This window comes from Chenopodium quinoa, unplaced genomic scaffold (assembly GCF_001683475.1).
Source record: "Chenopodium quinoa cultivar QQ74 unplaced genomic scaffold, ASM168347v1, whole genome shotgun sequence".
Lineage (NCBI taxonomy): Eukaryota > Viridiplantae > Streptophyta > Magnoliopsida > Caryophyllales > Amaranthaceae > Chenopodium > Chenopodium quinoa.
This window is the reverse complement of record NW_018742263.1, coordinates 349,983-374,663: the sequence shown is the minus strand read 5'-3', so window position 1 is coordinate 374,663 and position 24,681 is coordinate 349,983.

The following is a 24,681-nucleotide window of genomic DNA, read 5'->3' as shown; positions in this document are numbered from 1 at the left end:
TCAATAACAAGACCGCACTCGCAATAAATAAAACCATAAACATAATTAAATTAATCACAAGATTAAGATAAGCTAATTACCTTTGACGCGTGCTTCGCTCCAAAATGAGCTCTTACTTGAAAGCTTCAAGTCCCGCTCACACGGAGACCTCCAACGAAGTCCACCCGCACCAACAAAACCGACTAGGTCCAATGTCTTGGGGTTAGCAAGACCCGACCAATAAAAACCGAGTAATTATATTGAGTTCAAAGGTTTTCACTAATTGTGATGCCTTTTTCAACTCTTACTCAAGCATCATTCCCAATGCCTATACTTGGGTATTTATAGGAAATGATGGGAGTATCATTTACTCTCCCATCAATGTGGGATAGTATGATTTTTCCATTTTATTTTAAAGCTAAAATAAAATTAATAATCAAGCTAGTAATAAATCAACAAGTGGCAAGCTCATGTGAGTGGTTAGGTGAGGACCACTTGGAGAAGGGGGGACCAAACTTGCTCCCCACTCCCTCTCCCATAACCGGCCACCTCACTCCACACACACTCAAGTACCACAAGCCACATGGCACCCACCCTTGGGCACCAAAGTAGCCAAGGTGGGCTGCCATGTGCTGCTCTCCGTGGTAGCCACGCCCAGCAAGCCCAGCATGCCCAGCACTCGCATGCGGGCTGCCAGGCGCTGCTGGCCAGCAAGCCCAGTATGCTTGTGCGGGCTGCTGTTGGCCTTGTGCCTTGGCCAGCGCTGCTAGGCAGCAAGCAATAGCCTAGCCATGCTGCTGCTAGCTGTGGCGAGCTGGCGCGCCTAGCGTGCTAGCTGCTGCAGCTTGTTGCGGCATGGCTTGCTAGCCATTGCGCGCACAAGGCTGTGCCTAGCATGCTAGCACGCACAAGGCAGCGCCTAGCCTTGCGATGTTAGCATGGGTGCGCTAGCACGCACCAGCCAGCCTAGGCTCGACTTGGTGCGTATGCTAGCCACCATGCTAGGCCATATACCCTTAGCACTCGATTTGCTTGGGCATTCCGATGCTAGGGGTATTTTGGTCTTTTGTTGATTTATTACTATTTCTCGACTCGTCTTTCACTATTTTTCGACTCAACTTCCGACGCTCTAAGCTCGAATTTCCGACGTCTAAATAAATATTACTCGGTCGACTCATTAATTTCTTCCTAATTAATTCGTCGGTTCGGTTTGTTGAATGGTTGGGTGTGACCCGAAGGGTTCAGTCAAGATTAAGCTGTAATATTAATTATTCATTAATATTACGGATCGGAAGCGGCCTCCACCCAGGCATTCCGATCACTTGACCTCACTGAATATATTAGCTTTCTAATAATTCTGAACCCACTAACGGAATAGTACACTTGTTCGAAGTACACCATTCCTTTCACGTTCCATGATATCTTAGGTTGATTGAAAAATAGGATATGCTAAGCATAGAGAACTAAAGAAACACAGTTCACCTTTATCTCAAACATTTTACCACGTTTTCCCAATTAGCTTCAAATCAACCTCTAGTGAGCATCTCAATGATTCCTCGAAGGAACCAGAAAAAGAAAGAGATTTAAGGCTACTCGACATCTTGACTAATGCACACCGCTCTACAGGCTTGACTCACATCTCCCTCCACCGACTTGTGACTCAACCACAAAGGTCAAAAGGTCTTGAGAAGGGTTATAATGTAAGGGAAAGGGTAAAGGTAGGCTAAAATTTGAAATTTGGTGGTATACCTAAATTGTGAAGCAAAGGGTGATCAATCCTCAACACCACAATCAAGCAATCACCAAACAAAAACACCAACATCCCAAGCTTATTCAAAGCCAAAATCACAAACATATATTCAAAAAGCGTAAGAATGCTTCCTCCCAAGCTAAAAATGAAGCATTGTCCTTTATGCTTAAAATAGGGAGAAAATACTTACATCAAAATAAATTTGAACTTTTTCATTTTTAGCAATTTTTCAATTTTGCCAAAGCCTTTTGAATTAGCATTGCTTTTTCTCTTTCTTTTTTTTCTTTTTTTTTTTTAACATTTTTTCAAATTTTCAAATTATTTCATTGTCCTCGACTCTTTTAACCATGGACGATTTTTACAACTTGGCATTTGCCTTTTATTCACATGATATTTACAAATACAAACTTGCATACATTATAAGAGCCAATATTCAACTAATCCACCATCATCTCCAACAATAACGATAAATTGCTTCACAAAAATCAAGAATGGAAACAAGAATGAAACAAAAGGCTCAAAATCTAAAGATATGGCTTGAAAAGAAGGTTTATGGCTCAAATGGTTAGCAAGTAGGCAAATGAAAACCCAAAATAAAGAAATGGAAAACTATCCTAGAAAAGGAAAATTCACTACCCCGAATAGATGCATTTGTCCTTCCTAAATGGCTTGATCAAGATCTCGGGAGACAAGACTCAAATTCTAGATAAATCATACAATAGACAAGGATCCATGTGTCGCTCATGCAATATATGTAGAAGGCCTGAAAAGAATTAAACCTCACATGGTTGTAGCAATAACTCACTATTAGTTTCAAATTCACCAAAGGGAGCAACTCCAACTTTCCACAAACAATTAGAATCCGGCTTCAAGGTCCCAAAAGTTCTAAAGACACTATCTTAGCATACTCTATTCTAGATTCAACCAAAGATACTCTCACACAGTGCATACCGATACTACATAGGAAACTATTATTTTAAAAGCAAAAGTTCGGATGATATTATGTCCACAACAAAAGGCATAACATGAAAAGAAAACGAAAACAAAGCCTCAAAATCATATTTTTTGGATTTTGGCATTTTTGAAAAAGAATGAAAATGAAATAAAGAAAGAAAGTAGAAAAGATAAGAAAAGGAAAGAAAGGAAAACATATAGACTAGTGCAAAGATGCATGCATGTCATAAAATCCCAATCGTAAAACAAGTGGTCATTCGACAACATTGCCAATGACACGAAACATCGTTGGTGTTACAAAGAAAACATACTTGAACCGTTCAACTCTTCCTAAACTAATCCTATTCTATGTAAACAATGAATGAAAAGAAAGTAAAGAGGGAAATACGAAAGATCTCACCGGGAATCCAAGCTAAGGTAAGAAAAGCGGGGTAATGAAAATACCACCTCCATGAAGCTTCAATCAAGCATAGCATGAATTTTCAAAACCAAGTGCGAATGAAAAAGAGAAAAATAGAACTATATACAAAGAAAACGGTTAGTAACTTCAAAACAAAATAATAATACAGCAAAATAAAAAATGAAAAGACAAAGAAACAAAATCAAACTAATCAACAAAATCAAATCAAAACAAACCAATCATAATATTAAAATCAACTATACACTTAAAATATTAAAATCAACTATATACCTAAACTATAATCATTAGGATCAAAGGGATTTAGATTCAAGGGTTTTGGATTTAGGGATTTGGATACAAGGGAAAAAAATCACCATCTCATCATGAAAGAGCACTAATCATCAAAATCAATCATTAAAAGATTTTCAACATGAAAAACATGATATAATCATGGAAAACAACAACACTCAACGACATCATGTATAGAAAAAGCCAAAAAATCATAAAACATCAAGGCATGAAAAATCAAGGACATCCAACAACAACAGAAAGAGGGGGAACTACTTAACACTAGGCCCGGCACCATCACCATCATCCTCCCTATCATATGAGAAGCCGGATAGGGGACCATAAGGATCCCATCCCTTGGTATAACCGAATGGCTAACCATAGTGACCCCTAAAGTTCTCTTGTTGCAAGGAACCTGATGAGTGTCATTTATGGAACTCATAGGGTAGTGTTTTAGGATATTTTCACCCTATTTTTCATGATTTTCTTTTATCATTTTGATCATTTCTCCTTTAGTTTCTCTATTTCTTCTTTCTTCGTGTTTTACTTTCCTTTATATGCTTTTCTTTGTGTTTTCCTTTTATATTGCTCTTTTTCTTTTCTATTTTCTCTCTTTGGTTTCTTTTGTAGGTGTTAAAGGACTTAGCTTCGCAAAGGATTCAAGAGGAGAAAAAAGAGCTAAGCAAAGGAGATTAAAGCCTCTTGGAGAGGGCTTGGAGAGGGCTCAGAGAGGGTGCTCTGCATCTTTTCATAGCTGCGGGCATGGATCCTGAGGGTCGCGGGTGCGTGAAAAGTGCATCTATTTGGTGATTTTGGGGGCAGGAAATCTCCGCGCCCTAGCTGCGGTCTAGCCACGAGCGCGGAGAATCTGGAGAGACCACTCCAGATAGAGAGACCACAACTCCCCTTTTTCACCTGGAACAGGGCCTTTGTCGCGCCTTGAGTATTTGCTATTGACTCTAGGATAGGTTATGCTAAGGTAGAGGTTTAGACCTTTTAGGGCCTTGAAGGCGGAATCCTTTGGGTTTGTGGTAAGACGGAGTTGCTTCCTTTGGTGGATTTGACACTTCAAGTAAGTTTTTGCTACAACCTTGTGAGGAATTTTCTTTTTCAAGCCCTCATCATGTTTTGATTGTGCGGAATGGATCCTTGACCTTTTCATACCTTATCTTGAAACTTGACTCATAATTCTAAAACTCGAGACCGAACCAACTAGGGAGGACAAAGGCATCTTTTTGGGGTGGTAATTTTTCACTTTTAGGATTTTTCTTTCTTTTTAGTTCATTGGGTTTACATTTGCCTTCTTGCTAACCATTTGAGCCTTTTCCCTTATTTTCAAGCCAAATCTTTAGATCTTGAGCCTTTTTGTTTCATTTTCGTTTCCATTCTTGGTTTTTGTGAAGCAATTGATCTTTTTTGTTGGAGTTTGTGGTGGAGAAGTTTGTATATTTGGTTCTCTTGAAAGAAAGTTTATGTTGTGATATTTGTGTGAATAATGGCAAGTGAGTAAAGAAAACGTTGTTCAAGGTAACACAAATGGCAAGGACAATGCAATTGCAAATTTGTAAAAGTCGCCCTAAGTTTAAGAGGCATGGACAATTTCTTTGATAGAAATGAAAATACAAAAATAAAAAATAAAAAATAAATATGTGAAAAAGAGACAATTTCAAAAATACTTTGATGTAATTTCATTTCCATTTTCAAGCATTGAGGAATGCTTTCTTTTAGCTTGGGGGAGAAGCGTTTACGCTTTTTGTATATATGCTTGTGTATATAGCTTTGAATAAGCTTGGGGGTGTTAGTTTGTTTGTGTTTGGTGACTACTTGATTATGATTCTAAGAAAGGGCCCGTTCTTTGCTTCACTTTTGGGGATACCACCAAATTTTAAAATTTTAGCCTACCACTAACCTTTTTCCCTTACGTTAAAACCTTTGGGAAATTCCTTTCGACCTGGTGGTTGAGTCATATACCGAGGGAGGGCATTATGAGTTAAAGCCTAAGGAAAAGGGATTCAAGGTCAAGATGTCGAGAAACCCTCAAATAATACTCTTTTTCCAATTCCTTCGAGGAACCATAGAGACGCTTACTAAGGGAAGATTTGAAACCATAGGGAGAACGCGGCTAGATTGGTTGGGATGAAAGTGGATTGCGCCTCATTAGTTCTCTACGCTTAGCATACCTTATGTTTCAATCAACCGTGAATATCTTAAAGCATGCATACCCATTTCATATAGAAAAGTGTTCATGCATTTGCATTTGACCGTTTGTGAAAGTCCTTATCAAGAGCTATTTGTTTGAATTTTTTTTTTACCTTTATTTTTGTTTTTAAATGATTTTGCCTCATTTTATTTCAAAAGAGTTGTGGATTAAGCTCTTAGGAAACCCTTACGAGACCTCACTCGCCCTCATAGGCGACTTTTGGGTTTAAAGGGCTTGTTATAGCTAAAAACAACCGTGATTCCTACGTTAGTGAGTCTTAGTGTATATTATTCTTCTCTCTTTTTCTTTTCTAAATAAACCCTCCTTATTCCTTTTTATCTTTTGTTTTGTTTAGGACGAGCAAAATCTAGCTTAAGGGAATTTGATGAGTGTCATTTATGGCACTCATAGGGTAATATTTTAGGATATTTTCACCTTATTTTTCATGCTTTTATTTTATCATTTTGGTCATTTCTCCTTTAGTTTATCTATTTCTTCTTTCTTCGTGTTTTACTTTCATTTATGTGCTTTTCTTCGTGTTTTCCTTTTATATTACTACTTTTCTTTTCTATTTTCTCTCTTTGGTTTTTTTTGTAGGTGTTTAAGGACTTAGCTTCGTAAAGGATTCAAGAGGAGCAAAAAGAGCTAAGCGAAGGAGTTTCAAGCCTCTTGGAGAGGGCTCAAATAGGGCACTCTGCATCTTTTCATAGCCGCGGGAGCGGATCCTGATGGCCGCAGGCGCGGGTTAAGTTTTTCAATTTTGTGATTTTGGGCAAGAACTCTCCACGCCCTAGCCGCGATCAAGCCGCGGGCGCGGAGAATCTGGAGAGACCGCTCTATATAGAGAGACCACGACCCCCTATCTTCATCTGGAACAGGGCATTTGCCGCGCAATAAGCCGCGGGCGCGGGCTACATTACCTGCGGGCGCAGGTGCTACCAACAACACTGACAAATGATTTTGAAATTAGGCAGGCTATGATCACTTTGATAGACAGGCGACAATTTAGTGGAGCCAAGCATGAGAGCCCGCTAAATCATCTCAAGGAGTATGAAAAATATTGCAATACTATCAAGGGGAACGGAGTTTCCCAAGAATTCATTCGCCTCAAGATCTTTCCCTTTTCTCATATTGGGCGTTATTTGGAATGGCTAGACAAGAAGGTTAAGCCAAATTCTCTAACTAAATGGGACAAGGTTACAAAAGAATTTCTAACCCGTTTCTATCCACAAAAGAAAACGGCGGAGGTAAGAGCTTTGATTCAAGGTTTCAAACAAAAGTCAAGTGAGAACCTTTAAGAAGCGTGGGAGAGATATAAGGAGTATCAAAGGGAGTGTCCTCACCACGGGATTCCAACCTATCAAATTATTCATATTTTCTATGTAGGCCTAAGTTCCCATGCAAGTCATGCCTTGATGGAGGAGCCGGAGGTCCCATCATGAATAGGACGGAAGAAGAAGTTGTGGACATCATTGAGGATGTTGTGAGGTACTATAGAGATTGGCAAGATAGTGAGAGATGTACTTGGTTGATCATTTAAATGCAATCAACAATCTCTCCTCGCAAATGACAAACTTGGGGAAGGAAGTGAGTGCAATCAAGGAAAAATTGGAGAGTTCTTCTTCCCGAGCTTCAAGTCTTCCCTCCCAATTTAAGGGGAGAGGTACTCCTTCTAACTCTCGTCCCCCTCCTTATTCTAGTAACATGCCTAGTGATTTTTTATTTTGTGAAGTGTGTGGTACATATGATCATGATTCTAGTAATTGCCCTCATGCTTTTTCGGATGGGAATGATGATTTTGATAATATATAATGAGAGTGAACATGTGAACTATGTGTCAAACAATAATAATGTGCAAAGGTTTGATATGTTGGGGTTTGGTAAGTCTAACTTACCGCCGAAATGACCCCGACCCAAAGAACCACTCGCAATTAATAAAACCATAAAGCATAACAAATAAACATAAAAGAATAAAATCGGAATTTACCTTTGACGAGTGCTTCGCCCGGCCTAATAGGCTCTTACTTGAAAGCTTTAGGTTCGAAAATACTAAGCCTCCAAGGGTATCCACCCACAAAGGACGAACACCGAATTTGTAGGTTCGCTACCTTAGAATTAGCAAGGTCCGACGAAAACCCGAGTGATTAAATGAGTTCAAAGGTTTTCACAATGGTGATGCCTTTTTCAACTCTCACTCAAGTGATTTTCCCAATACCCCAACTTGGGTATTTATAGGGAAAACAAGAGAGTGAAAAAGCTCTACCTTCAATGTGGGAGAATTTGTTTTTTTCCATTTTATTTTAAAGTTAAAATATAATTAATAATCAAACTAGTAATAAATCAACAAGTGGCAAGCTCATGAGAGAGGTTAGGTAAGGACCATTTGGAGGAGGGGGGACCAAACTTGGTCCCCACTCCCTCTCTAAAAATCGGCCAACATACCCCCTTAAACTCCACTAAGATTGCGCCATATGGCACCACACTTGGGCACCAAGGCACCCAAGGTGGGCTGCCATGCGCGGCTGTTAGCATGCCCAGCAAGCCAGCACAGCTTGTGCGGGCTGCTCGTGCTGCTGGCCAGCGAGCCACACATCAAGGATGTGGGTTGCTGTTCCTTGCGCGCCTTGGCTCAGCGCTGCTAGCCTTGCGATGCTAGTATTGGTGCGCTAGCACGCACCAGCAAGCCTAGTCTCGGCTTTGTGCGCATGCTAGCCACCATGCTATATCAAATGCCCCTAGCACTCGAGCGACGAATTAATTTCTTCCGCATTAATTCATCGAGTCGGTTCGTATATTTGCTAGGGTGTGACCCAAAGGGATCAGTCAAGATTAAGCTGTAATATTAATTATACTGATTGGAAGCGGCCTCCACCCAAGCATTGCGATCACTTGACCTTACTGAATATATTAGCTTTCTAATAATTGTGAACCCGCTATCAGAATAATACACTTGTTCGAAGGAGACCATTCCTTTCAATATCCCACTTATCCTTCCTGACAAATGAGCATTTAGTGTATAGCCCCTTTCCTATGTCTCTTCATGTCCCTTCATGAACTATAAGGAAAGATTATTTTGTCATCCTTATTACGTTCAGAAGTGTTTCTCGATTCCGAGTTTAACTGTCAATAAACAGTTGATTTCTAAAATCCATCAGAGCACGGCCATGCATTTTTACATTCTCGCTCTACGAAAGGCCTTGTATACAACAAAGACATCTTCCCTATGTTAGTAGGGGGACATTCCCAGTCTTGTAATGTAGCTCCTCTTACTAAGAGGACCTAGCCACCCGAGTGTTGCCGTTATAATCCCCTATATGGCAGACTTTTGACAACATCAAAGAGGACTAGTACTCAAACAAGAGAACTCACAATACTCATGGTCAAGGAAATAGGTTCTGATAGCCATAATGAGAAGTATACTTATGACGGTTTTTAATCTCTTAAAGTATTCTCATAGGTCGATCCAATATTGTTCTAAACCAATATTTGTGCAAATGATTTATGACAATCATGTCCTTGTAGCACAAGAAACAGTGCTATAAATCAGACTACACACCAATCTCAATTGATCATTAATCGTCCATTGTTTAAATGACCTCAATTAGGGATAATTTTCGATTATAATATTCAATGTTCACTTAATAGGGGGTTCCTTACCAAGATTGGTCTTGATACCCTATTTTGAATATTTCAAAAATCGAATGGACTCATTATTTAGTCCTAAACCAAAATTAAATAGCAAACGGAGTAATTAAATATTGCATGAAATTTATATTACTCCAAAACTTGAATGATTTTTCTTAGTGTCTTACATTAAATGTTCAAAATTTGACTAAAACACTAAACATGGAAATCAACGCCAGTCTCCTACATGCCTGATTCCCATTGCCTCAACGTGCTTGTTGTGCTTCACTTGAGGCAAAGGTTTAGTAAGTGAATCAGATACATTGCCATCCGTTCTAACTTTGCAAATTATAATTTCACCTTCTGATTTCCGTTCTCGAATCATGTGAAACCTTCGTTTGACATGTTTGACTTTATGATGTTCCCTTGGCTCTCTGGCCTGAGCAATAGCTCCATTGTTGTCACAATGAGGGCTTTTGGACCCTTTATGGAGGGTACAACATCAAGTTCACCAATGAAATTGCGTATCCAAACAGCCTCCTTAGCCGCTTCAGCAGCTGCTAAGTACTCGACTTCAATTGGAAAACCTGCAGTTGTACTCTGCTTGGCACTCTTCCAACTGAACGCTCCTCCATTTAGACAGAACACATATCCAGATTGCGATTTGAAATCGTCTCTATCTGTCTGGAAGCTCACGTCGGTATAACCTTCAACAACTTTTAGTCCTATGAAACACCATACACCAGGAATTTATCCTTTTTCCTTTTCAGGTACTTTAGGATATTCTTGGCCGCAGTCCAATGGGCCTCTCCTAGATCTGATTTTTAACAGCTCGTAGCACTCAAGGCATACAATACATCTGGCCTAGTACATATCATGGCATACATGATTGATCCAATAAGCGAAGCATATGGAATCAGATTCATTATTTCCCGCTCATCAGGTGTTTGTTGACACTGCTTCTTGCTCAGAGTTATGCCATGTGACATTGGCAGGTGACCTCTCTTGGCCCCATCCATGCTAAATCGAGCAAGTACCTTATCAATATAAGTACTTTGACTCAATCCAATCATCCTTTTTGATCTACCCCTATAGATCTTGATGTCTAGTATGTACTGAGCCTCTCCTAAGTCTTTCATTGAAAAATATTTTCCAAGCCAGGCCTTTACAGACTCTAACAACGAAATGATGTTTCCAATGAGCAATATGTCATCGACATATAAGACTAAGAAGGCGATGTCAGTCCCACTAACCTTCTTGTAAACACAAGATTCATCTAGATTCTTGATAAAACCAAACTTACCGATGGCTTCATCGAATCGCAGATTCCAACTTCTGCTAGCTTGTTTTAGTCCATAAATGGACTTCTTAAGCTTACAAACCTTCTCAGCATTGTTTTGGTTGACAAAACCTTCAGGCTGTGTCATGTACACTGTTTCTTCCAAAATACCATTTAAGAAGGCGGTTTTGACGTCCACCTGCCATATTTCATAGTTATAATATGCAGCAATCGCTAGGAGGATCCGAACGGATTTAAGCATTGCGACTGGTGAAAAGGTTTCATCGTAACCAATACCATGAACTTGTGTATAACCTTTTTCCACCAATCTAGCTTTGTAAATGAATTTATTTCCATATTTGTCGGTTTTCATCTTGAAAATCCACTTACATCCGATAGGTGTATAACCTTCGGGTAAGTTAACCAAGTCCCAGACTTGATTTTCAAACATGGAATCCATTTCAGATCTCATGGCCTCATGCCATTTAGAAGAGTCGTTGATTACCATCGCTTACTTGTAGGTTGACGGTTCATCTCCATCCATAATCAGGATGTCCTCTGATATCTCGGTTAATACTAAACCAAGATATCTATCGAGTTGAGATCTCGACCTCTAAGACCTACGTAGGGTAATGGATTGAGCATTTGCATTGTCGGTTTGACTTTGCACATTTTGACTTGCATAAACAGATGTTGATTGAGCACTTTAACTGTCATTCTGATTTTTTGCTCATCCTCACGAACTTCGTCGAGTTCTATTTTCCTCCCACTTGTCATTTTGGAAAGGTGTTCCTTTTCCAAAAAGACACCATCGTGAGCAAAAAATACTTTGTTCTCCGATTTTTTATAGAAGTAATACCCTTTGGTTTCTTTTGGGTAGCCCACAAAGTAAACCTTGTCAGATTTGGGATGAAGTTTGTCAGAGGTCAATTTCTTGACATAGGCTTCACATCCCCATATCTTTAGAAAAGACAACTTGGGAGGTTTCCTTGTCCATAATTCATATGCAGTCTTTTCTACAGCTTTTGATGGTGCACGGTTGAGTGTTAGTGTCGCAATTAGAAGTTTGAGTCCCTTGAAAGTGATAGGAAGATCACTAAGACCCATTGTTGATCGTACCATGTCTAACAAGGTCCGATTTCTCCTTTTGGATATTGCGTTTCATTGTGGAGTTCCTGGAGGTGTCAATTCTGAATTTATACCTTTTCTTTCAGATGGTTATCGAATTCTTGGCTCAAGTATTCACCACCTCGATCCGATCAAAGGGCTTTGATTTTCTTGCCAAGCTGATTTTCAACTTCACTCTGAAATTCTTTGAACTTTTCAAACGATTCAGATTTATGTGACATTAGGTAGACATAACCATATCTACTATAGTCATCTGTGAAGGTGATAAAATATCGTTGTCCATTTCTTGTGGTTGAGCTCATTGGTCCACATACATTAGTGTGTATTAGACCTAATAAGTCTCCTGCCCTTTCTCCTAGCTTGGAGAATGGTTGCTTAATCATTTTGCCTAATAAACATCCCTCGCAGTTCTCAAATGATTCTAAATTGAAAGAGTCAAGAACACCTTCTTGTAGAAGTCTCTTGATGCGTTTGATGTTAATGTGGCCAAGACGACAATGCCACAAATAAGTTTGGTTTGACTCTAGGGTCTTAGCTCTTTTGGTAGTATTATTCCCATTATAAACTTTGTTGTCCAGATCAAGCACATAAAGACCATTTTCAGAATGTGCAATACTATATAAAACATTATCGAGAAAAAACGAACATTCATTGTCTTTTATCGAAATTCAAAACCCTTGGCGTCCAACGCCGAAATTGAAATGATGTTTTTGGTAATGTTGGAAACATTATAAACGTTATTTAGTTCCAAAACAAGCCCGATGGGCAAAGACAAACTGAGAGTTCCTACGGATATGGCACTAATTTTGGCTCCATTGTCGACCCAGAGTTCAACCTCTCCCTTCTCTAGCCTTCTAGCGTTCCTTAGTCCGTGAGAATTGGAACAATGGTTTGAGCCACATCCGGTATCTAATACCCATGATGCTAAGCTAGTGAATTTAAAGTCTATAACAAATATACCTGATTCAGAAGCAACGGTTCCGTTCTTCTTATCTTCCTTGAACATAAGGCAATCTCTCTTCCAATGTCCCTTCTTCTTACAGTAAAAGCATTCGGAACCAGATTTAGAAGATGCTACCTTCTTCTCTTTGTTATCCTTGGTAGCTTTAGGCTTAGGCGGAAAGGTTTTCCTCTTGCTCTTCCCCTTAAAGCCTTTCTTCTTTTTGCCTGAGAATTTGAACGACTTGCCCTTTTTAATCATGAGCATATCATGCTTCCCCTCATCCTTGAGCGTTTGCTCTGCTTGCTTCAACATACCATGAAGCTCAGTGAGTGCTTTCTCCATGTTGTGCATGTTATAGTTCATCTTGAACTGATCATAGCCTTTGTGCAGCGAGAGGAGAATGATGTCAATTTCCATCTCGGTTGAATACCCTGCCTGCATCAAGCATTCCCATGTTCTCAAACAATCCTATCATTTTGAGTACATGTGGGCTGACTAGCTCTCCTTTCTTGAGCTTGCTCTCAAGGATCTGCCTGTAGGTTTCAGACCATTCAGTTCGGGCTTGCTCTTGAAACATATTCTGCAGTTCAGAAATGATCTCAAAAGCTGTCCCTTCTCAAAGAAAGTCTTTTGAAGCTCTGGAGACATTGTGGCCAACATGATGCATTTGACATCTCAATTTGCACTTTGCCATCGATTTAGGGCAGCCTAAGTCACCTCCTCATTGGGAGCCTCGAGCATTTCCTCATCAAGGACATATTCCTTTTTCTTTTGCATGAGAACAATTCGCAAGTTCCTTTGCCAATCAAGAAAATTTGGCCCACTCAACTTCTCCTTGTTGAGAATTGAGCGTAACGAGAATTGGTTGTTTGAGTTATTTGAAGACATGATTCTAAAATTGAAAGAATTTGCAATGAAAAAACATTCATGAAATTTAAATAAGATTGAATTCATGCATTTTAATCAAACTTATTTAAAAACGTCTTATTCACACATTTAAAGTTGTCCCCAATTTGGTGAGAATAAGTCGATTCCAAGATCCGAAGAAACAAAGAGTGGTTAAGCATGCTTTGGCTTATCTTAACACTCAATCTCCTAAGGTAAGCAACACTTTGCTAATGGCTCCAAGCCACTCTTGGTTGAATAAATCGTCGCATCTAATGCTCTCTCAACAATTTATTCACTTTGCCACGACATGTTAGGACTCCATCACTCATATCGTTGAGTACAACCAAAACCAACTTGCATACCCAGTATGCCTTACTTCCTAGGAGAGGTAGTTATGCCTCGCTTTGGCGTAGCCCACCACTACCCTCGTTCGGCCGATAAGTGTTGTTTTGGAATGACTAATTTTTACTCAATATTTAGGGAATTAGGGTTTCTATGTTGGTTGATTTTAAGTGAACTTAATTAATCATCACAACATTCGAAATCCTAAATATGCATCTAATATATAATTCATATACATAAACACACACACACACACACACACACACACACACACACACACACACATATATATATATATATACATAAATATAGATGCATTTGGCAACTAGCATGACCCCTTGAGATCTTTAAATCTTCAAAAGGACTTCATTTGCAACTTCATGGCTACGTCTTCCAAGAACCTCCATCTTCAAGACTTGACCTAATTAAATGCAACTACTACTATCTACGATTAGGACTAATCTAAATATTAAGGTACAAAAATACTTAATGGTACGCAGACCATATTTAGATTTACAAAAATACATCACGGATCGCAGTCCGTATTTTCTATCCTAATCGGGCCCCACTAGTTTCCATTTCATAAAACATGTGAGAGAATATATATTCCATTCATCCATTCACTACTTGTGAATGGCCCATGCATTTTAAAACGATAAACAAGTAACAATGCAAAAAACACGTGTGAACTAGTAACTAATCTAGGTGGTTAATCCAATTAACGCGCCTAATTAAAACTAGTCAAAGTTGTTTTAACCGGTTATGTAAATAAGCGCAATTGACATTTGAAGCTCCCACTAAATTCCGCATCCAACTTAATTAATCCAATTACTTAAGCCGGTAAAACCCAATTATTTGCCAAAATAAAATTTTTGCCAATGCCGCTCAAAACCGAGGCCTGGCCATCAAAATTTATTAAAATAATTAAAACAAATTATATTAATAAAATAATTAAAACGACAATTTTTAAGCAAAAATACGTAGTCCAAAGTGTCTAAGTGCCTAGCACTAAGACATGGAGTGCTCACATTTCGCACCACCGTTAGATGCTCAATGAACGTGGGAGTGGGCCCGATGTCGCTAAGCGTTACACCGCCCACATCAGCGAACTTTCACACATAAAAAACGTAGCCATGTTGAACGAATTCATTGCACTACATTGCTTCACAAGCAACATCTACGCATACCCATAATTACAAGACGCATGCACCAAGTCCCAAGCGATGCACCATGTGCTCGTGCCCCACACACCCGCGCCATAGTAGCCCCAAGCACCACGCAATACAGCACACGCCTACGCACGCACTTGGCAGCGTGCTGCTGCTGTGCTGCTGTCGCTGTGCTGCTGCTTACGGCCGTGCGCACCAACCACGGCTTGGATGCACGCACAGGGCATGGCACCCCCTTGGCAGCCACATGTGGGCTGCTATGCAGCTCGACTAGCCAAGGGCGGTTATGCCTTGTTTTGCGTGCCATTAGCCTCGGGATTTTGATCCCAAATTTTGCGTGACTTTTGTAATTAATTCTAAATTATTTTAGAACTAATTTAATGAGCAAAATTAAAAAATTTAAACAAGTCTAACTTAAATAAAATTTTTAAAGTGCATGTAACCAAAATAATTTCCAAGAACCATTCTTTAATTAAATTGGTTTAACTTGGTGCAACAAAAATAATAAGGCAATTACTCACTATTATTTTAATTAATTTAAATTAACCTTGAGTTTTTGACAAAATAAGAGGCAGTTGGAAAGATGAACATAAGTTCAATAAAGATTCCAACTTAAATACTTGTGAATCATTGAAAAAATTATATCTTCCAATATGAAGATAAACAATTTTTCTATCACAAAGTTTCAAACTTTATGATTCCAATCAACAAAAATTCATGGAATTTAGTAATATAAAGTTTCAATCACTTAACATAATTAAAGATTGAATCTTTAATAGTTGGAAGCCTCAAAGAACAACAATTTCACACTTAATGCAATTAGTTTGTAATTATGTGAAAAAATAAAATCAAGCATTCAAGCACAAATTACTACCAAGTAATCATGCCTATCGAGGTTTAAATTTGCATATAAAATATGTATTAAACCAATTACATAAACACCATAAATATGTAATTAATTTTTAAGGTTAGAAAGACCCTCGAAAATAGCATTTCTGGTCGTTTTTTGGCTAAAAACCGAGTCCTTATGGGTAAAACCATTTCCAGAACACATTTTTCACCCAAAATTCACTATTTTTCGGTCGAAATATGGGTTCGGGGCTGATGGTAGCTTAAATATGAGGTTAAAAAAGATAATTCGAGCTACTAATCTAATTAGCAACTTAAACCAGAATAATTAAGCCATAAAAAACACCTTGAAAAATATTATGATTTTAAAAATAAACGAGCGGGCTCCGATACCGCTGTTGGGGTTTGGTAAGTCCAACTTACCGCAGAAACGACCCCGACCCAAAGAACCACTCGCAATTAATAAAACCATAAAGCAAAACAAATAAACATAAAAGAATAAAATCGGAATTTACCTTTGACGCGTGCTTCGCCCGACCTAATGGGCTCTTACTTGAAAGCTTTAGCTCCGAAAATACCGAGTTTCCAACGGTATCCACCCACAAAGGACGAACACCAAATTTTTAGGTCCGCTACCTTGAAGTTAGCAAGGTCCGACCAAAACTCGAGTGATTCAATGAGTTCAAAGGTTTTCACAATGGTGATGCCTTTTTCAACTCTCACTCAAGTGTTTTACCCAATACCCCAACTTGGGTATTTATAGGGAAAACAAGAGAGTGAAAAAGCTCTCCCATCAATGTGGGAGAATTTGATTTTATCCATTTTATTTCAAAGCTAAAATAAAATTAATAATCAAACTAGTAATAAATCAACAAGTGGCAAGCTCATGAGAGAGCTTAGGTGAGGACCATTAGGGGAGGGGACCAAACTTGTTCCCCACTCCCTCTCCAAAAACCGACCAACACACCCCCTTAACCTCCACTAAGATCGTGCTACATGGCACCACACTTGGGCACCAAGGCACTGAAGGCGGGCTGCCATGTGTTGCTGCCAGCAGGCCCAGCACAAGCGTGCGGGCTGCTAGCGCTGCTGGCCAGCAACCCAGCACGGCTTGTGCGGGCTGGTCGTACTCTCATCCAGCGAGCCACGCATCAAGGATGCGGGCTGCTGCTCCTTGCGCGCCTTGGCCCAGCGCTGCTAGCCTTGCGATGCTAGCATTGGTGCGCTAGGCTTGGCTTCGTGCGCATGCTAGCCACCATGCTATATCAAATGCCCCTAGCACTCGGGCGACGAATTAATTTCTTCCGAATTAATTCGTCGAGTCGGTTCGTATATTTGCTAGTGTGTGACCCAAAGGGTTCAATCATGATTAAGCTGTAATATTAATGATACTTTAATATTACTGATTGGAAGCGGCCTCCACCCAGGCATTTCGATCACTTGACCTTACTAAATATATAAGTTTTCTAATAATTCTGAATTCGCTATCAGAATAACACTTGTTCGAAGGACACCATTCCTTTCATGATAGTCAAAGGGGTCAACGGAATAGGAATTGCCAAAACCAAGGTAATTTTGACAAGTATAACCAAGGTGGTGGTTATAGGAACCAAGGAAACCAAGGTTCTCGAGGTAACTATATCAATCAAGGTTATAGTGGCCAAAATCAAAACTAAAATTATGGTAATCAAAACTAAGGTTATGGAAATCATAATCAAGGTGGTGGTAACCATAATCGAGGTTATGGTCAAAACAAAATAGGGGTTATTGGAACAATCAAGGGAGAGGCAATTTTCAAAATAATGCTCAAAGAGGCCCTCCACCCGGATTTGCTCTAATGGCCCAAGTTGATAATTCTTATTCACAATCCTCTTCTTGTAGGACTAAGTTCGAGGAAATCATTGAAAATCAAACAAAGTTGTTGAGCACTTACATGGCCGTAAGTGTTATGAAATTCAATGAGGTGATGACTCATAATAAGACGCTAGAAAACCGAATTTCTCAAAGCTAACTGTAATTGTGTAGCAACATAAATCGCGAATGAATTGGCTTATCTCTGTAATTGCATTCCATATATGGGTAGGGAGCAATTCTCTCAAAGCAGTTGTCAACAACCTCTCCATGAACACGTGACAATCATGACTTTTCATTCCATGTAACTTACCTGATTGCAAATCAGCGCATCGGCTCAAATTGGAAGCGTAACCATCAGGAAACCGCAGCTGTTTGACCCACTCACACAAAACCTTTCTCTCAGCCTTGTCAAGAGCAAATGGAGCCTTTGGCATGAATTATTTTCCTCTATCATCCTCTTGAAGATGTAGCTGCGGCCGTTTACAGTATTTAGCAATGTCATTCCGAGCTGATGGGGTGTCACAAGATTGCTTTTTCACGTTCATTATAGTGTGAATCAACTGATCAAAAAAGTTTTTTTCAACGTGCATGACATCTAAGTTGTGACAAACAAGCAGATGTTTCCAATATGGAAGGTCCCATAGAGTGCTTTGCTTGAACCACCCTTTTTTTGCATTCTTGACACGTTTCAGTGCCTCGGGGCCATCTGTTGCTTTCGGGAGGTTTTTCACACATTCCCAAAGTTCCTCTCCTGACATGATGTGAGGTGGTGAACCTTTTTCGACTTTGTTTTTACAAAATGCATTTTTACTATTTCGAAAAGGATGATTTGTCGGAAGGAATTGACGATGGCAGTCAAACCAAGAAACCTTACCACAACTTTCGAGCCAAAATGCTTTGATTTTCACCATGCAATATGGACAAGCCTTCTTACCGGCTGTGGTCCAACCAGATAACATACCATAAGCCGGGAAGTCACTAACGGTCCGTAGGATGGCTGCTCGAAGATTGAAATTTTGTTTTCTCGAAATATCGTAAGTATTTGCCCCAACTTCCCAAAACTGTTTCAACTCGTGTATGAGCGGCTGCATGGAAACATCCAAGTTGCCCTTAGGGTTTTTAGGACCAGGAACGAGTAACGAAAGAAACATGAACTGTCTTTTCATACACATTGACGGAGGCAAGTTATAAGGGGTCAAAATGACAGGCCAACATGAATAATGTCCCCCAAACTGACCATGTGGAGCAAATCCATCCGTACATAGGCCAAGTCGAACATTACGAGGTTCAGAGGCAAACTCAGGAAAGCAACTATCTAGGTGTTTCCACGCTTCACTATCGCTAGGGTGTGCCATTGTGCCTTGAACTAGAGGATTTTTAGCATGCCATGTCATTTCCTCAGAAATGTTTTTAGTTGCAAAAAGCCTTTGCAACCTAGGTGTGATAGGGAAATAAAATAGAACATTCAAAGGCACTAAGATACCTTTAGAAGTCTTCTTGTATCGGTCGCTGCCACACAGTACACCCTACATGTAGATAATTGAGCATCATCTTTCCAAAACAACATACATCCTTTCGGGCATGCATGAATCTTTTCATGGGGCAGCTCTAACCCCTTAACAATTTTCTTGACCTCATAGAATGTCTCGGCCATGTGGTTGTTGTTAGGAATTGCTTCATTAACCAAAGAAGCAAATCCATCAACACATCTGTGCGGCAAATTATACTCACACTTTAGGCTAGTGATTCTAAAAGCCATCTCTAACACAGAGAATGAACTCCCTTCGTACAACGGTTGTTCAGAAGCCCATAACAAATCAAAAAATGGCTTGGCTTGTGCATTAGGCTCCTCCTCTAATGAAACAGGTGGCTCTTCGGAATGGCCTTGATCTTGAGACTGACCAAAGGCATCCAAAACCATTTCACGATATTCATTTGACTCCCTTATACGAGTTCCTGGAAACCCTTCCCCATGACACATCCAATCGTAGTAATTAGGTAAAAAACCGCTGCGATACAAATGAAGTTTGACCGTATCTGGATCCCAGAGACGTTTGCTTTTGCATTTAAAACATGGACACCTAACTTCATTCGGGTTGCTACTCTCGGGATGATCTTCCACATATTTAAGGAATTCATCTACCCCCTTCAAGAACTCAGGATTAATAGAATTCCCAACCTTCCTTTCGTACATCCAGCTACATTCTTTTCGTTTCATGATTACAAGTTCTACACAACTAACACATATGCCATTAATCACATTAGTCATAAAGCACAATATATATTCATTGTAGATCAAACTGTTATGGAAATGCAAATGAGAAGAGAAATGATTTCCAAGGGTCCTTATCACTCCAACCTAACCCATCCTTGTACGTTCAATCTCACTAGTGAATGTATGCCAGAATTTCAATTCTATAGAAAATCTGGCAGCATCTCCCTACAGTTCCCCGAGTACACAATATAGGCGATTAGAAACACCTATATATGTACCTAGAGAACATTGTAGAGAAATGACAAGCAAGGATCTTCCTTAGAATTAAAACAAAGGAATACATTCACCACCTAAGTGAGAATAAACGTACAAGGACAGTCCCAACCGGGGACTATTCAAGACATACTCCTATTGTGTATGCCTTGAACGGGTATCTATGCATATGATTATGCAAATGATTTTTTTTAAAAATATATATACTTAACTAACATACATATTATTAAACAAATATATCAAGATTAAACTAAACAAGAGAAACAAATCAAACCAAACCAAAGTAAACTAATATATCATATTAAACTAAACCAAACCAAACTACCGTTTTATATATTAAATTAAACTAACATATTTCTTAAAAAAAAAACTAAATTAAGATACTTTATATTAAAATAAATTAAACTACAAAACTTTATATTAACATAATATTAGCTAAACTACATTATGTTAAACTAAACTAAACCAAACTAACATTGTTTATTTTAAAGATCAAGGGAGCAATTAATTAATTATAAGATTTATTTAAATATATATATACTTAACTAACATACATATATAATATTAAACAAATATATCAAGGTTAAACTAAACAAGAGAAACATATCATAACACCATATTATTAATATAAACCAAATCAAACCAAACTAAAGTAAACTAATATATTATATTAAACTAAACCAAACCAAAATACCGTTTTATATATTAAATTAATCTAACATATTTCTAAAAAAAAACTAAACTACAATAAGGTACTTTATATTAAAATAAATTAAACTAAAACACATTATATTAACATAAACTTAACTAAACTACATTATGTTAAACTAAACTAAACCAAACTAACATTATATTGTTTTTTTTTAAAGAGAAGGGAGCAATTAATTACTTATAAAAGATCACCAATGTCACTAAATTAACCAAACTAAAAGTTATTCAATATCTAACAACCAAAGTAAGATACACATATACATTATATTAGGGTTTGTAATGTAACTAACCTTTAGATCTGCACTTCTTTTTAACAATTAAACCAACAAAATTGTACAAATCCTACAACAAAATTAAAAAAAAAATAATAATTAATGGTTTATAAGTAAACAAAATTAAATTGAAAAAAAAGGGGGAAAGCAAAGGCAACTTACTGTCAGGCGGAGGTGGGGCGTCGCCGGAAACAACCAAGGGTCGGCGGGTTCAGTCACGGCTTGGGGACGGAGGTGTGGCTGCGTTGTGGGTTCAGCAAATTTTACCATGTTATTCCGGTAGTTTTTTTGCAAAAAAAAAAATTAATTGACAATTGCACACACTTACCTAGACGCGGCGGCTCGCCGGAAACCACCAGGGCTCGAAAGCTCGCCGGAAACCTTCCTCCCTTCCTCCTTATCTTTCTCTTTCCCGTTCTCTTTCTCCTCTCTCTTTCTTTCCCGTTCTTTTTCTCCTCTATATTTCCCGTTCTCTTTCTCGGCGGCTGATGTGCAGGCGTCGCCGACGTAAACAAATCACCACCGCCGCCGCGACATTCTCCTCTCTCCTTCTCTTTCTCTCTCTCCTCGCGCTGCTTCACTACTCTCTAATTTTCAATTATTTCCCCCTTTTTTTAGGGCAAGGTCGCAATTTCAATTTTGAAAAAATGACAGTAGAATTTACGACGGAAGTTATTTCCGTCGTAATTTAAAACTTACGACGGAATATTCCGTCGCAAAACACTTTACGACGGAATATTCCGTCGCAAGTTTTAAATTACGACGGAATTTATTTCCGTCGTAAATTTTACGAGGGAAAAAGCGTCGTAATCGAAATTTTCCGTCGCAAATATCCCCCTTTACGACGGAAAATCATATCCGTCGTAAGAATTCCGTCGCAATTTAGCCTATTTCTAGTAGTGAGAGTTTTCCTAGGAAGAGTGGAAATAAGGTGGTCCCCAACGAGGTCTTGGTAGAGGATGAGAGAAATGGTGCATCTTTGAGTGAGGTTGTGATTGAGACACCTAGAGAGGTGAGAGTGGATAAAGAAATTGTGAAACCCAAGCTTCCATATCCGGAAAAATTCATGAGACATAAGTTGGAGGAACAATTTGGAAGATTTATTGACATGCTTCAGCAACTTCATCTTTCTCTACCTTTTACTGAAGTTGTTACCCAAATGCCCAACTATACAAAATTCCTCAAAGACATTTTGAGTGGTAGAAGGACTTATGATTTGCTGGAGACGGTCAACTTGACCGAGAATTGTAGTAGAATTATAATGAATAAGATGCCACCCAAGTTGAAAGATCCCGAAAACTTCTCTATCCCTTGTGCCATTAACAAGAAGAAAATTGAGATAATGCCTTATGTGACATAGGAGCTAGTGTTAGCTTAATGCCATATTCAGTTTATCAAAGAATTAAGGTAGGGGTTCTTATGACTTCCAAGATTACCTTGCAATTGACCGATAGGTCAATTAAGATTCCTAAGGAGAAGGTTGAGGATGTTCCTTTGAGAGTAGGGAAGTTTGTGATTCCGGTAGATTTTGTGGTTCTTGAAATGGATGAAGACGCTACCATTCCCATTATTCTCGGTAGACATTCTCTTGCTACTTAGAGTGCTATGATTGATGTTAAGAGTGCAAAAATTTCACTCAAGGTAGGAAAAGTGGTCATTGAGTTTTACTTGAATGAAAGCATGAAGTATCCATGTTCTTCTCTAGAAAATTGCATGTTGATTGATTCTCTTGATATTGTTGTATCCTCCATGCATGAGCACTTGCTCACTTCTAATGATCCTCTTGAGAATGTTTTGGTGAACAAGGATAAGATAGGTGCTCATATCAAGGAAATGGCAATGTATGAGGATTTGCTAAATGGAAGCATTGAGGAAGTAGATGAGCATATATGCATGAATATTTCAAGCCAAGAAGCTTTGCAAGCCGCCACTTCAAAGGAGGGTAAAGGTGTACCAATGGTTGAGCTCAAACATCTTTCATCACACCTTAGCATCAAGGGATCAAGATGGAGTGATCCTGATTCGACCAAAAGTGTTTTTTCGAATGGTTTTATAGAAGTCTCAATGAAAGATTCTCCTTCTCCGTTAAAGGCTAATGGAAATCGTGTAATGAAGTATTTAGACGATGCTTTTGTTGGTTTCATTGACTCATTGTTTCTCAGACAACCACCATAATTGGTGTAGGACGTCGAGCTAACGACGTTAAACAAAAGCGCTACCTGGGAGGCAACCCGGTTTTCTAACCTTTTTCTTTGATTTTAAAATTTTCTGTACTTCCACCCTTGAGAACTTTTCTTATTTCTCTTTTTTTTTGTTTATTCTTTTGATCCTAAGTACCATGAGATTTGATTGGAGAAAATTTCCAACAATTTTGGTGCTACTTCAAGATTTCATGTGGTTTTGTTAATCTTAGAGGAAAGGGTTTGTTGAGTTTATATGTTTTAGTGTTTGCATTCCCATCGATTTTTATTCATGTTCAAACATATTTTTGATTGTTTCTTATAATATTTTTGACTCCTTGATCATGACATTCGATAGGGACGGTGAGAATGCAAACACAAAAGCATCATTACGGGTGTTTCTTTGTTTAGAGCCTCCCCGAGCTGCATGGTGCGTGCACGCACCACAAAGACTACCCGCGGGCGCGGGTGTCTGCATATCAAAATCTCCAAATTTGACCAGGAACTCCCCGCGGGCTGGCCGCGGGCTACCCGCGAGCGCAGGTTAAAAGCCGCGGGCGCTGAGATTTCGGGAGCGGGCGCGGCCTTCTGTTGTCGGCACGCAATAGCTGGCAGCCCTTATAACCCCAAAACGCACCCTACTCTTTCATTTCTCTCATTTTTTCCCTCCTTAAACCCTATACTCTCTCTCTTGCAAACTCAAACCCATTTCACCTTTTTTTCTATCATTTCAACATCAATTTACAATAACCTCATAAAGTTTTCAAATTTCAATCTCAATTCAATAAAAAATTGTGACTTGATCAAATTTTTGATGTTTTTTGTTGGGGTTTGGAGCTTGTTTTTGGTATGTTCTATTTGTTCTTACATCTACATTTTGGACATTTTACAAGCATTTCAAGGCTTCATTGAGGTATGGTTTCTTATTTTCTAGTATTCTTTTTCCTCGTTGTTCAAGCTTGAAACCCTTGTTTTGCTTTAATGGTGGATCTCTATGGTTAGTTCTTTTCACTTGAAATTTGTGTTGAATGATATCATTAAGTGTTTAATTAAAACTTCTTCATGATAAATGTGTAAACTTTTGTTGAATACTTCAATAACCATTGTTGGCTATTTTCTCTCTCATGGGTTTTCTTTATGATGGTTTCATATCTTTAATAATTCAATGCTTGAGATTATTTTGCTCAATTTGACTCATGATTTGGTATCTTTTTGTTCAATTTTGCCTTTAATACATGTTTATTTGCTTCATATTCATGATTTTATTAATGGCATTGTTCATTTGTTACCATTTCTTGCTTATATTGTGAGATATTTTCATTTTGTGCTTGACTCTTGAACAACTACTTATGCTAAGTCTTGATACTTTGCAGATGGCCACAC